The sequence below is a fragment of the Narcine bancroftii genome, chromosome 12, assembly GCF_036971445.1.
Source record: "Narcine bancroftii isolate sNarBan1 chromosome 12, sNarBan1.hap1, whole genome shotgun sequence".
Lineage (NCBI taxonomy): Eukaryota > Metazoa > Chordata > Chondrichthyes > Torpediniformes > Narcinidae > Narcine > Narcine bancroftii.
The window spans coordinates 17,996,888-18,011,041 of NC_091480.1; the positions used below are offsets into that span (position 1 = coordinate 17,996,888).

General features: G+C 39.0%; 1 long non-coding RNA gene across 1 annotated transcript in view; it reads right to left on the bottom strand.

The window, feature by feature from the left end:
- Positions 1-800: 800 nt before the first annotated feature.
- Positions 801-14,154, bottom strand: part of LOC138747002 (uncharacterized) — a 64,746-nt gene continuing 51,392 nt past the window's right edge. Inside the window, exon 4 of the long non-coding RNA XR_011347228.1 lies at positions 801-3,565. This is a non-coding gene — a long non-coding RNA (uncharacterized lncRNA). The remainder of the gene's footprint in view (positions 3,566-14,154) is intronic.

Below are 14,154 nucleotides of genomic sequence, written 5' to 3' on the forward strand. Positions count from 1 at the left end.
CCCATACGCCTACATTTGTTGCTCTGGCTAATCAAGAAACTATCAATCTCTGTCTTAAATACACCCAATACCTGGCCTCCACAATCACGTGTGGCAACAAATTCCACAGATTTACCACATTTTGGCTGAAGCAACATCTGCATATTTCAGTTCTAAGTGGATGCCTTTCAATCCTGAAGTTGTGCTCTCTTATCCTAGACTCTCCCACCATGGGAAACAACCTTTCTACATCTACTCTGTCGATATCTTTCAACATTTGAAATGTTTCAATGAGATCCCTTGTTCTCCTAAATTCCAAAGAATACAGGCCAAGAGCTGTTAAACGATCCTCATATATCACTCCAGAAATCATCCTAGTGAACCTCCTCCAACTTACAGCACATCTTTTCTTAAACGAGGATCCCAACACTGCTCACAATACTCCGTGAGGTCTCAACAATGTCTTATAAAGCTTTCGTCGCCATCGACTCAACGTACCTTCTGGCGATCCTGCACAAGGACTCCCACGTCTCTCGGCATCTGGCATTTTCAATTTTCTCCCCTTTTTAAAAAAAAAGTCTTCTCATTTATTTTTTCTACTAAACTGCATGACCGTTCACTTTCCAACATTTGCAGTTCATTTTCATTTAAGCAATATCATGGAATCTTTTACACACACTGAAGAAGCAGATAGGTCTTTGTTTCATGTTTCATATGAAATGTGCTGTTTTGAGTGATATAGGTTTTCCTTCATACATCATCAGCCTAGTGGGTTTGAGTTTTTGGAATGAGTCTCAAATATTTGATGAACAGGCAAGACAATTAAGTTTATTAATTTGTGAAATTACGCATAAATGCACCAATTCACGCTGGACCATCTTTACTTCTCACAAGATAACAATGCAGAGGAGATCATTAGGCCATTCATCAACCTCTACTCCACCTTCAGTTATTGTGCCCCATATCCCTCTATGCTCCTGGTGTACACACATTTGTTGATCCCCATCTCGAATATAGTCTGCCATTGGGCATTCACCATCTTCTGTAGTATTTGAAGGAATTGTTTATTTCACTGAGAGAGGGGAAACACTTTCCTATCCTCTTAAGAGTTGCATGTTTGAGTAGAAATGGCTTTCAGTTTCTGAACTCTCGGACTAGTGCACCTGAGCCTCAACAGATAACCCATTTGCCCCAGGAATTAAACTCTCAACCCTTTATTACATATACTCAACATTTTCTCCCGAAAGCAAGAGATCAAAACTAAAACATTCTGTCCTAAAACTGGTGTCATCAAAACTATCTATAACTGCATCAATACATTATTACTCATACTTTAATCCTTTTCTATTGAAGACGAACAATCTACTTGATTTCCTACTTTCTCGTCTGCATTTAACTTCAATTCCTTTGTACTGTACAAGGACATCCAAGTCCCACAGCACACTAACAATTTAAAATATTATTTGGCCTAACAAATTAAAACTTCCGATTTCTTCACATTATATTCCATCTATGTGTATTTTCCACATCATTGATCTGTGCAATCTTCTTCCATTCTCTTTCCAACCTGATCTGGTAAACATTTTTTTAAAAAAATAATTAGTCAATTTGATTTCTCCCATTCACTATAAATAAAAAATAGGTAAGGCTCAAGGCCTGGTCTTTCTGAAATCTCATTAAATGCACGCATTTCTTCTGATCCTCTTCCCTGTCTATTACCCAATCATCATTTCATGTGACAAAGTTAACCACAACAAACTTATTTGCAAACAAAATATTAAAAATTATAACAGCCTTATAAAGACAGAGGAAAGCAATCTCACAGCAGGTTGATCAGATCAAAGCTATAGAGCCCTATTACATATACAGTTAAAAAAAAAGCCCTGGGATCCAGAATTCAAGCAACTGGCAAATAAATTGAGGAAAATAAATTAAAATTAAAATAATTAAGAATAAATAGGCAAAAAATACACGTTTAAAATTTTAAAAATAAATGTTCTCTGAAATTTCGGGGAGCAACTATTCAGCCAGCCTTGGTCACACTTTGCTCGTAGCAGCTGTTTGAAGAAACTTGTGTGATACAGCAATGACATCGCCTAGGGTGAAGAGCTGGTTGATGCCACTTGCTGTTGGGATGAATCACTTAAAGTGTTTCCTTATCCTTGCTTAATAAGAATTGCTCTGTTCAGAGCCTTTATCTGTAAACTTGAGGGAGGGGGTGGTTAATTATCTATAATATTATTGTTCATCTTTCGGAAGGGGAGGAACCTGCAGATGCAGCGACAGTCAAGTGTTTTTAAAGAACGTGACTGAAAATAAAGTAAAATGCTTTAAGTTTTATATATTCATGGAAGTGACATTTGTTCAGTGCAAGTACAATATAGTATTTTTGTCTGTTAATCTGTTTATTTTGAATGCAGGTGTATTATTTGGGCATTGTTTCAAGCAACCGGAAAATACACTTATCCGGCATCCACCAAACCCCCATAGATGCCGGATACCAGGGGTTTTACTGCATTTGTGAATGGCAGTGACAATTAAAACAGTTCATGGAAAGAGGAAGCTCCAAAAACTTTCCCATCCTTGATGAAGGATCCAGCACACAAAGGGATCAAGCATTTGCAAAGCTGTTCAGCCAGAAATACTGAATGGGTGGCTCCCACCTAACGTCCCTGCCATCACCAAAACCAAACTTCAAGTCAATTCAGCAGATAAGATATCAAGAAACAGCTGAGAGCACTGGATGCAGCTGTGGCCAAGGGATAAGACACCATCTTAGCAGTCGCACGAGCTGTGCGACCAGCCAAGCAGTTCTCATTAGATTACACCCTTTCTCGCCACCCCACCCAAAATAATGTGTAAAATTGCCTACAATTTATTCTTGCTCTTATAAGAGTAAAACACACAAGTCTGCAGACACCACGATTGAATAAAAACACAATGTTGGAGAAACTCAGCAGGTCAATATAGCAATGATAAAATACACCACCAATGTTTTGGTCTTGAACTCTTCATCAAGGTATGAACAAAATGCAGGCATGTGTCCAAACAGGGTTATGTATCTTTGTCTCTGCTATATAAAGTATACTATTTGAGTTTCTCCACCTTGATCCTATAAGTATCGTCCCAATCATCAGCAAAGCAATGGAAGCTGTTGTCAACAGAATGTGGTAAAATGGCATGGGCTCATCAATAACCTTCTCACAAATGTCTAAAATTTGCCTGGACTACCTGGCTCTATATCTCTTCTTGATGTTGGTCCAAAAATGCTGCAAAGACATTAAATCTAGAGCAGAGTGGAGAGCGACTTTCCTCAACATTAAGGCATTATTTTGACTGGCATCAGGGTAATTTGGTAAAACTGAAGTCAATGTGGGCATCAAATGGAGAACTGTTGATACCTGCAGTCATACCTCAAGAACGGGAAGAACAGTGTTTGTTGAAGGTTCCTCAGGGCAGTGTTCAAGGTCCAAATATCTTCAGCTGCTTCATCAATGACATTCCTTCAGCAATCGGGTATTCATCAATGACCGCACATTAATTCCATTTGCAACTCCTCTGTAAATGAAGTAGCTATGCCTGCATGCTGAAAGACAAATAGCATTTGGGCATGAGCTGATAAGTCGCAAATAATGATTGCAGCACAAAAGCCAGACAATGACCATTCTCCACAAGTGGGTCTAACCATCTACCATTGAAATTCAATGACATTACAGTCGCAACAAATCCTACCAATCAATACCGAGGGTCATCACTGATCAAGAATTCAAATGAACCAGATGCAGAAATGCCATCTTTTGACATCTAAGGCCTTTTCACTGTCTAAAAAGATAGAATTCAGGAGTGTGCTGGAATTCTCAACATTTTTCTGGATGTTTACAGTGTCAACAACTCCTAAGAGGTGTGAAAGTTAGCCCGCAATGTAATAAAATAAACAGCAGAACCAATTAAGCATACAACAGTTTCCTTTATTCAGCCTTGTTAACGTTAGTGGGAGTGAGGGGTACAAAGAAAGAGTTCAGTAACTCATTCTCTACATTGATCCCCACTCAAAACATATAGATTATTAATCCCATTTTTATACACCTTCAAGCAGGGGTCTATACGAGACTACATGTTTCACACAGCTGCCAATTCCTGTTTTTACAACAATATTTTGTGATGTCTGCAGACAAGCTGGGAAAAACTGGATAACCTTAAATTTTTTATTTTGTCTTACTACATTCTTTATGGTGTTAGTTTCTATCTCACTACAGAAAAGGGAAGGTCATGTTAGAAGGCAGCCATGTTCTCATGGACATAAGGCAACTATATTCTCACCCAATTCATTAACCCTTGTTAAGCATATTATTCTTTCACATTCTATCGTTTTATCATTCCACGATAACCTTAGATAAATGAGACAGGAGTATAATTTACAAAAAAACAAGAATAATAAGGAGCTACAAGTAGAATACTTGAATACAAGAACTTCAAATTTCTTGGTGTCAACATATTTGAGGATCGGTCCTGGAATCTCCCCATTGATGCAATCACAAAGGAAGCTTGCCAGTGTCTATACTTTGAGGTTCGATACATTACTGAAGACTCAAACCTCTACAGGTGTACTGTTGAGAGCATTCTGAATGGTTACATCACAGCCTGATATGCAGATGCCAACTCTCAAGACAAGAAAAAATAACTCCAGAGGGTTGTTAACTCAGCCTGCGACATCACAGGCACCAGTCTTCACCCCATCAAGGACATCTACTGAGGAGGTGTCTTAAAAAAAAAGCAGCCTCTATCCTCAAAAATCCCCACCACGCAGGCCATGCCCTCTTCCCTCTGCTACCATCGGAAAAAGGTACAGGAGCCTAAAGACAAGCACTCAGCAGCACAGGGACAGCTTCTTCCCCACTGCCATCAGATCCCTGAATTATCACTAAAGACACTGCCTTATTATCCATGTGCTATTAACGTTGTTATTTTATTTTTTATAGTAGTATCATAAGATGGTTATAATATGCATGTTTGCTCTATGATACCACTGAAAAAACACCGAATTTTATGATTTGCTCACGACAATAAATTCTGATTCTGATTATTGTTAATACATATCCCCTGGACAAAAGTGGTCCACCACCCTTAGTAAACTTGTTCAACCTAATGTAGGAAGGTGTAAGGGACAAATTATATTCAGGCATGCACCAATTATTGAACAAGTAACTTACAAGTTTACAATATGGGTTGTTTACTGTCTTTCCGGTCTGGTATTGTCATCATAGAACTACCTGACCACTGTGGGATGGTAAATGGGCACAAACCCATGGTCTTAACATATAGGAGAGACATTCGCAAGTATGTATTGTTATGTCATTCTCGCTTGCACTCAAGTGAAGGGTTCCCCTCATTATCTGAAGAATGACAAAAAAAATCCCAGAATAAATTCCTGCAATCCCATCAATATATACAATGTCCGTGGTGTCCTGTTAAAAAGTGACTCGGGTTTCAATGACATCACAAGTTCTCCCTCCTCTTGCTGATCCTCAAAGTGTATTCACCGGGATTGCTCTTCAACCTTTACTGCCCTGGGTGCGGTAAGTAATATCTGAAATGGACCCTTCCACTTAGGAGCCAACTTCTTCTGCCCCCAGTTCCTGATCAAAACAATCTCCTTGCTGGAGACCAGGTATCGTTATTTCCAGTTGGACTTCCTTCCTTTGAGAGTTTTGAACCTGTAAATGTCAAGTCTCAAGAATTTTAGTTACCGATAGTTGTTGAACATACCTAATCATCTGTTCACTCAGGGCATGTAGATCCAAACAAACTTCCATATTCTTAGCAGCTGCCCAAGGGTACATAATGGTTTCCCAAATAAAACTTCAGCTGGCATTAATCCTGTACCACTGTGAGGTGTAATTCTCATTTCCAAGAAAGCCATGGGGAGTAACTTTAGCCAATTCAATCCTGTCTCCTCAGCTATTTTAGTAAGTTTATTTTGCAAAGTCCCAGTTGCCCTTTCTACCATTCCTGCTGCCTGTGGGTGGTGGTCATTAAACTTATTCTTTCACAGAGGCTTGATATTATCCAAGCAGCCAGCTTGATTCTCACTTTAACCACCATCCTAATCATCTATCCCCTCCTGTACACAATCCTTTCAATGTGCTTGATCTACAGATATCCATTAACTACTTCAGCACCTCCAAGAACCAAGGTACACCACCCTGAGTTGAAACAGATCACAAGGCTTTTATCACTGCTGGGTTAAAATCAAGGAATTCTCATTCCAACTGCACCACAGGGCATCTTCACAAGAGAGATTAGGGAGTATCTTTACTAGAAAATTCAAGGCATCAGAATTCAAGACATCATGGGCAAAATCCTCCATGCCATCGAGAACAACTACAGGGAACAGTGCCATCAAAGAGCAGCAGCAATCATGAAGGATCCACATTATCCAGCACGGGCTCTGTTCGTCAGGAAAGAGGGACAGGTGCCACAAGACTCACTATCAGGTTCAGGAACAGCTGCTACCCCTTGTCAATCAGAGACTCATTTAAGGACTCTGATTTGTGCCCTTAATTGATTTTATAGTTCTCTCCACATTGCAGTTTGCTTACTTTTATTTGCTAACGTGTCTGTTGAGTACAGTTTTTTTTTTGCATTATCAGTAAGTGGTAATTCTACATTGCCCACAGGAAAAAGAATCTCAGGGTTATATGTGATGTCATGTGTTTTCTGACAATAAATCTGAAAAACTGAAGGCTGCCTACCAACACCTTTATGGCAAATAGACAGACAACATTTGGTGACTTTGCTAGCAATGCCCAGATCCCCCAAAAAAATCTCTTAATTTTGTGACACCATCTCTTGAGTGGAATTGTACTAAAAAATGTGAAAATCCTAAATAGATACACTGATTTTTCCCTCATTTATCATTCTACTGACAACTTCTAAAGTTTCACCAGAATAAATACATTTTGGAATTGTCTAAATGTGTTCTAATATTTGTTCATGTCAGTCTGCTTGTCTGTGGTTCCCTTCCCCTGCTTTCTGAATAGTGGAGTTTTCTACACTGACTGCCTGTCTAAAGAGATCACAGTGAAATAATGGGGATTCTGAAAGAATATAAATAGGCAACAATTGCCCCTCTTGTTATCTTATCTTAAGCCCCAGGGATATAACCCGTCAAGTTCAGTGGATCTGCTGGCTTCCAAAGCACTATTTCTTATTTGAAGAGGAGTCTGGATTGTTTTGGCTGACTAAAGGGAACCCCTTGAACTGATTAGGTTTACTAAACAGAAGTTACTGAGATCTGGAGGTGATGCGTGCCCAGTGAAAAGTTGAAGTGCAATGTGAGGTCTTTGGTTTGAATGAACTGCTGTTTAGCAGGTGTTGTCTGCTACAATGGGAAGATCCAAAACAGATTGTTGAAAACCTGCCTTCAGAGAGCAAACTCAAATCTAACCTTCCTCCTCGCTCATCACTAATTCTCTACCCGAATTCCACTTTGATCTCTTTCCCTCATTGGCTAAAGTTATGTTACTCCAGCGTTATGTTTTTACTTCAATCTCTGTGTCTGCAGACTTTCGTGTTTTACTCCTTGTTTCTGAATGTCAGAGAATTTAATGTTTCCAACTGTATCTTCAGATTTAAAAAAATAATTAAAAGATTTGAATTCTTTAAAAAAAAACAAAATCACTAAATACTTCAAAGACTTTAAATGGGTTTAAATAATTCAAAACTTTCTGCCAGACACAGGTCATTGTTTTTATTAAATAAAGGAACTTTTTTTTTCTTACTTTTTTCCACATTGAAATCAATAGGATTTAAAAAGCTGCTCCAGGTTAACCTTGCACAAGATCCAAGCTCTCGGAAGCTCAGTAAGATGGATAGAATTCCACCATAAGACAGGGCTTCAATAGCAAAGCACATTGGAATATATCATTATGAATGAGCTCAGGCCTTAGCATTTGATTACATATGTGTGCAAGACCCAGACTTGCTGTTATTTAAACAATTCTGGAACCACTGGCAATTCTAGCAAAACCCGTATCATTGTTCTACTGGATGAGTGCAGATTTTTAATTTTTTTTTTATAAGGCTGGAAAAGGTAATAAAACTGCAATACATTACGGAACTGAAATTACTTGTACACAGTCAAAACTAAAAGACTGCAAATTAACAGAAAGTGTAAATGAGTAACACTACAAGTAAAATAAGTCCCCTGATTTATACAAGATTCTTTTAATGTCATATAATAAAACAGAAAATCTCCTTTAGTCTACCCCAAGGCAGACCATCAGCACAAATTACCTGGCGCCCCTTACAGTCAGAGAAAGAGAAGCAAGAGTCCCCCCAGAGCCAATGAATGTCCTCAGATTAGCCTCCTGCACTCCTGCAGCCTCCGCAGACCCACAGCCTTCAGTCCATTTTGAAAGCTCAGATTTACATCAAAAATATCCATTGTAGAAGTGAATTATTTTCTTCAGTATATTACCTGGATGACAATATCCAATGAATGGAAATAGAGTCAAAGTGACCAAAAGGCTAACAAAATGATCATTGCACAAAAGAGGGTTACATACAAAAATTCAGAATATGCCGAATAACCTAGAATTTATCTTCTGTTGAAAATCAGAGTTCTGAAGTCCATCCTTTAAAATCACAATGAACAATAATGCTGAAAGACTGTCAGAAGAAAGCCTCCGTGCTACTGAAATTTCAGTTCTGTACAAGCACTCCCTTGTCTCCCTGCACAATAGGACACTGCTATATTTCATTGTTAAAACAGTCTGATTGCTTATTTTCTTTCCAAAGTGGATAACCTCACATTTACCAATGTTTTATTCCATCAGCCAGTTACTTGGCCACTCACTAAACCTATCTATGTCTCTATGCAGACTCTGTGCCCTCCACACAATTTGCTTTGCCACTCAATTTAATTTTATCAGCAAATTTAAATGCGGCGACACTTAGTCCCCTCCTCTAAATTTTTTATGTATATTGTGAACACTTGTGGGCCCAGCACTAATCCCTGGAGCAAATAAATTCCTATGTCAGCTTGTTTAAAGCATCTTTATCTGTTGTAAAATCCAGTAAACTATTCATTTCCAGTTCCACACAATTGATTTCTTAGTTCTGCTAATATTTCTTGCATGTTCATCTCAGTTAATCAGAATTATGCAAGTTATTTAAAGCAGTCAGTGATGTAAACCATATTGATTGAAAGACACAATTTCCATCAATACAGTAAAATCCCTGTCTTCCAAAATTCAAGCAACCAGCAGAAAAATTTGCAGAAAATAGATGGGTATAAAATACAGGTTTAAAATTTACGTGCCTTGCTGTTAGTCGTTCTCCATTTTCACAACACTCAGACTCAACCTGAAAACTCACTTATCCAGCATTGAGCAATCCCCATAGGTGCCAGATACCAAGGGTTTGACAATTTTCCACAGAAAGGATCATGGTCAGTATTATAGTGCAAGGTGATGACAGGCACGTATACCTATTACCTCAACAGGTTTCAACATTAGATCAAGCCTCCACGGCAGCATGCATCCAACACCTCAACACTAATTGTTCTGCCAGCAAGAGATGTAGGAAATAAAGAATAAAAAACAGGCATCATAAATTGATCCAAAATTAATTTGCTATTAATTAAAAACTAGAAAACCATAACTGCGATGGGGTTGCTTTAACATTAACCTCATAGCCAGGCCTTCAAAAGTTGTTACATGCATGTCAAAAAAACAACTTGGCATATTGAATTTGGAACAAAGCGGCATATTTCAATACAAAGAGTAGAAATCCAAAACAAGTAAAAATCTCACAACTCTTCTTGAAAGAAGAGATGAACTTAGATACAGAAACTTGCTCCCATTCAGCATAAAACCGTACAGCACAAGTGTTGGACCATGGAGGACTTGCCTCCAACTATGTTTATTCAAACGTTTCACAATAAAATTGGGAAGATTTTTGTCTTTATCACTTTTGTTAATTAAAAATCAGAATGATTCATAATACAATCCAGACACGCGAGGCAATTTTATTTTTTTGGGAGCCCCATTGAGGTGAGGCCATACACCATAAATGGTGGAGTCTTAAGGAGAACTGATGATCAGAGTGACCTCAGAGCACAAGTCCATAGACCCTTGAAGGTAGCAAGGCACGCAGACAAAGTTAACAGGGAGGCATATGGAATACTGCAAGATATTAATCAGGACACTCAATAAAAGATCACATCTCTATCCTCCATCACTATAAAATATTGGTCAAAAGTCAACTGGAGTGCAGCATTCAGTTCTGGTCACCAAAGATATAGAAAGGATTTGATGATTATCAAAAGGATGCAGAGGAAATTCACCAGTATTTTGCTGGAACATCTCAGAAGAGGCTGGAGAATCTATGTCTGCTCTTCCTACAGAAGAGGAGGTTAAGGGGAACATGAATGAGATACATAAAATTATGAGGGCTATTTTCTGTAATAGATATATGGTGGACTGCAGGAAACATTTCCCCATATCAGAGGCCAATAAAGCTAGAGAATTTAGGGTTAGGGCAATGGAGAAGAGATTCGGAGGGGAACAGCAGCGAGCACCTTAATCTACTATGCAAGTCACTGATAGCATTGAAGAAGCTATCATGAAGACTTGCATGGCTTTAGCAAAGAGAGCTACTGACCAAGTGCTGGACAATGGGGTTAATACATAATGGGGTTAATACATGCCTACTGGTCTTTGTGAAGGAGTTGGGCTAAGTGGCCTATTTCCATGCTATTTGGTTCTATTATCTATAAAGTGGTTATTTGTACATTAACCCTCATAATAATAAATTATAAAGTATTCCGGAGAAACATATTACTAAATAGAATATTGGTCTAGAATGGTCATAAATGACATGAGGATAAACTCAATGACTTCCTCTGGCAGCTCATTCCAAATACCCACCAACCCCACCCCACCCCCCCCCCCACCCCATGTGGTAAAATTTGCCTGAGGTCCCCTCAAAATCTTTCTGCTCTCACCTTCCACCTACACCCTATAGCAGGGTTCCGTGGAAAGGAGTAAGGGTTCTGTGGAAGAATTGACCATGGAATGAAGTGCTCACTGAGCAGTGGTCAGTCTTCTGTGATCCACTTGCCCAGGTAGCCCACCATCACATCACAGGAGTCCATGTTTAAAACTTTGTTTTAGATTGCACAACATTGGTTCATAGAACAATCCCACAAATGAGTTTTTTTTAAATCAAAGAAAATCCAAATTTTTTTTCCTCAGTCTGAACTTGCACTTTGTATTGTTCACCTTTTCTGCTTTCCTGGATCAATACTTAAAGCCACCTTTATAACACTGTAATCTCACCTGGTGCAGTGCAGACGTCAGGCCTACGCATCACTTTTAACCAATGAGAATCTAAATTCTTCTGGCGCAAAGCCAGCAAACGAGCTGGCGACATTTTACTGATATTCCACGTGCGCAATAATAGATTAAAAAAAGAAACTAAGAGAATGGAAAGTTTATTTACTTTCTTTCTAAACTTTTTTATATATATATATATATTTCAAACTGTACATCACCATTAGGGTTCGGCCATTTCCAAGTGCTCCCCAAAAGGGTTCCATGAGCTAAAAGGTTTTAGACTCCTATTCCCTGGGTACTGAATAGCTGTCTTACCTCAGTTGTAATAGAAAGGACTACAAAATGGACTTTTCATTAGAAGGGGAGATTGTAAAGAAAATAAATTCCTTTGTTCTTCTACTAAATTCACATTCTTACTTTCTAAGTTGCAGATGTTTGTTTTCCCTGTCAATGTATATCACCTCACATTAATCTGTTAATGTTTATTTATCACTAAGTCAGAATTATGCTGGTGTTAAAATATGTTCCTGAATTACACCAAATTCTTCCTCATTGTTAATTTATAATCTAAAGTTGTGGTGCAATCTCTTCTTTCTTCTTTGGCTTGGCTTGCAATCTACTCAAAAGGTAACATCACAAACATCAGAATTTTAGATTTCAGATTTTCTTTGGCTTGGCTTCGCGGACGAAGATTTATGGAGGGGGTAAAAAGTCCACGTCAGCTGCAGGCTCGTTTGTGGCTGACCAGTCCGATGCGGGACAGGCAGACACGATTGCAGCGGTTGCAAGGGAAAATTGGTTGGTTGGGGTTGGGTGTTGGGTTTTTCCTCCTTTGCCTTTTGTCAGTGAGGTGGGCTCTGCGGTCTTCTTCAAAGGAGGCTGCTGCCCGCCAAACTGTGAGGCGCCAAGATGCACGGTTTGAGGCGTTATCAGCCCACTGGCGGTGGTCAATGTGGCAGGCACCAAGAGATTTCTTTAGGCAGTCCTTGTACCTTTTCTTTGGTGCACCTCTGTCACGGTGGCCAGTGGAGAGCTCGCCATATAATACGATCTTGGGAAGGCGATGGTCCTCCATTCTGGAGACGTGACCCATCCAGCGCAGCTGGATCTTCAGCAGCGTGGACTCGATGCTGTCGACCTCTGCCATCTCGAGTACCTCGACGTTAGGGGTGTGAGCGCTCCAATGGATGTTGAGGATGGAGCGGAGACAACGCTGGTGGAAGCGTTCTAGGAGCCGTAGGTGGTGCCGGTAGAGGACATGACATTTATTGACATGACATCCAACACAGATTCTTTTTTCTGCTGGAGAGCCAGAATTATCACCTCTTGGGAGTGAAATAAATCTGTACACAGTGAATACATGTATATAAATGAAGAACTGTAAACAGATAACAAATGTAAATAAACTGATTGTGCAATACAGAGAGAATAAAAAATGAAGGTGTTAAATGCCGAACTGTAGTCAATAAAGAGCATCCTGTTGAATGCATCTTTACTCAGTACATGTTACTTGAAATAAATGATAAAGATTACCATTTTAAATTGTTTTGCAAAAGTTGACAAGAGATCCCTAGAGATGGAAATAGGAGAAATTACAATGTCCTCATGACTGAAACAATTAAACCAATATTTGGCAGTTTTCTTTGTTAAAAAACTGTGGGAGGTCAAGAGTTTAATGAAGAAAATATCACTGAGGAAAGAAAATTAGTTAAATCAATGCAGATGTATTGAATGGACCTGAAGGTTTGCATCCCAAGATTCCAAAAGAAGTATTGCAAAGAAACCCAAGACACACACAAGTCTGCAGAATCTGAAGCTAAACAAACTATGGAATGTATTCAGTTGGTCAGTGGGGAGAAAAAGGTCAATATTTCAAGCTGTAACTCTTTATTGAAACCGGGAAAAAGTACGAGTGACAAGTCTTAAGTGGATAGGGTGCGAGGGGTTGTACAGGGAGAAGTGGGTGATCAGAAAGGCTGCCACTGCTGGACTTTAAGAGAAAATAAGAATTGTGGTTTAAAGGAAGAGCAGATAGAATTTGGGGGTGGGGTTGTCCAGGGGAAGATTGCAGAAGTCAAAAGATGAGTAAAGAGATGGTCAGAGGAAGCTTGATAGCTAAGAGTACAGAAAAGTTTACATTTTTAATGTTATTTACAACATAGCAGGAGTCAATTCCAGCCATTTAAACCTGTGCCACCAAATTACACACATTATCTGATTCTTATCAAATTCCCACACTGGCAACCTGTCTTCGAATTAGCACAGATGCACCAAAATCCTAACTTGCTCAAGCCACACAGATTAGTGTGAGATATACCAACAAAATTAGTATGAATTGTCTCAATAAGCCAAGACAGTAAAAGGGGTAATAAATAAAAAGGATAAATAATTATTTGCAGTTGCAGTTAGCATAAGAAAAAAGTGAAATTTTAATAGTGAAGACTCTGTTCTTATGTCCAAAAAGAAACTGAAAAAGAATACAGTAAATGTGTACATTTCATTACTAGATAAAATATCAGATTCTGAGAAAAAAAGTTAAGCAAAATAGAAACAGATACTCCATCTTTGCATTTCTTTGCTGTAGTCAAACATTAACTGAAAATGGAAAATCTGCATTTATTGCGTCGAGCTCCCTTTATCTTTCTTTCTTCTTTTCTTTGACTTGGCTTCGTGGATGAAGATTTATGGAGGGGTATGTCCACATCTGCTGCAGGCTCGTTGGTGACTGACAAGTCCGATGCGGGACAGGCAGGCACGGTTGCAAGGGAAAATTGGTTGGTTGGGGTTGGGTTTTCCTCCTTTGTCTTTTGTCAGTGAGGTGGGCTCTGTGGTCTTC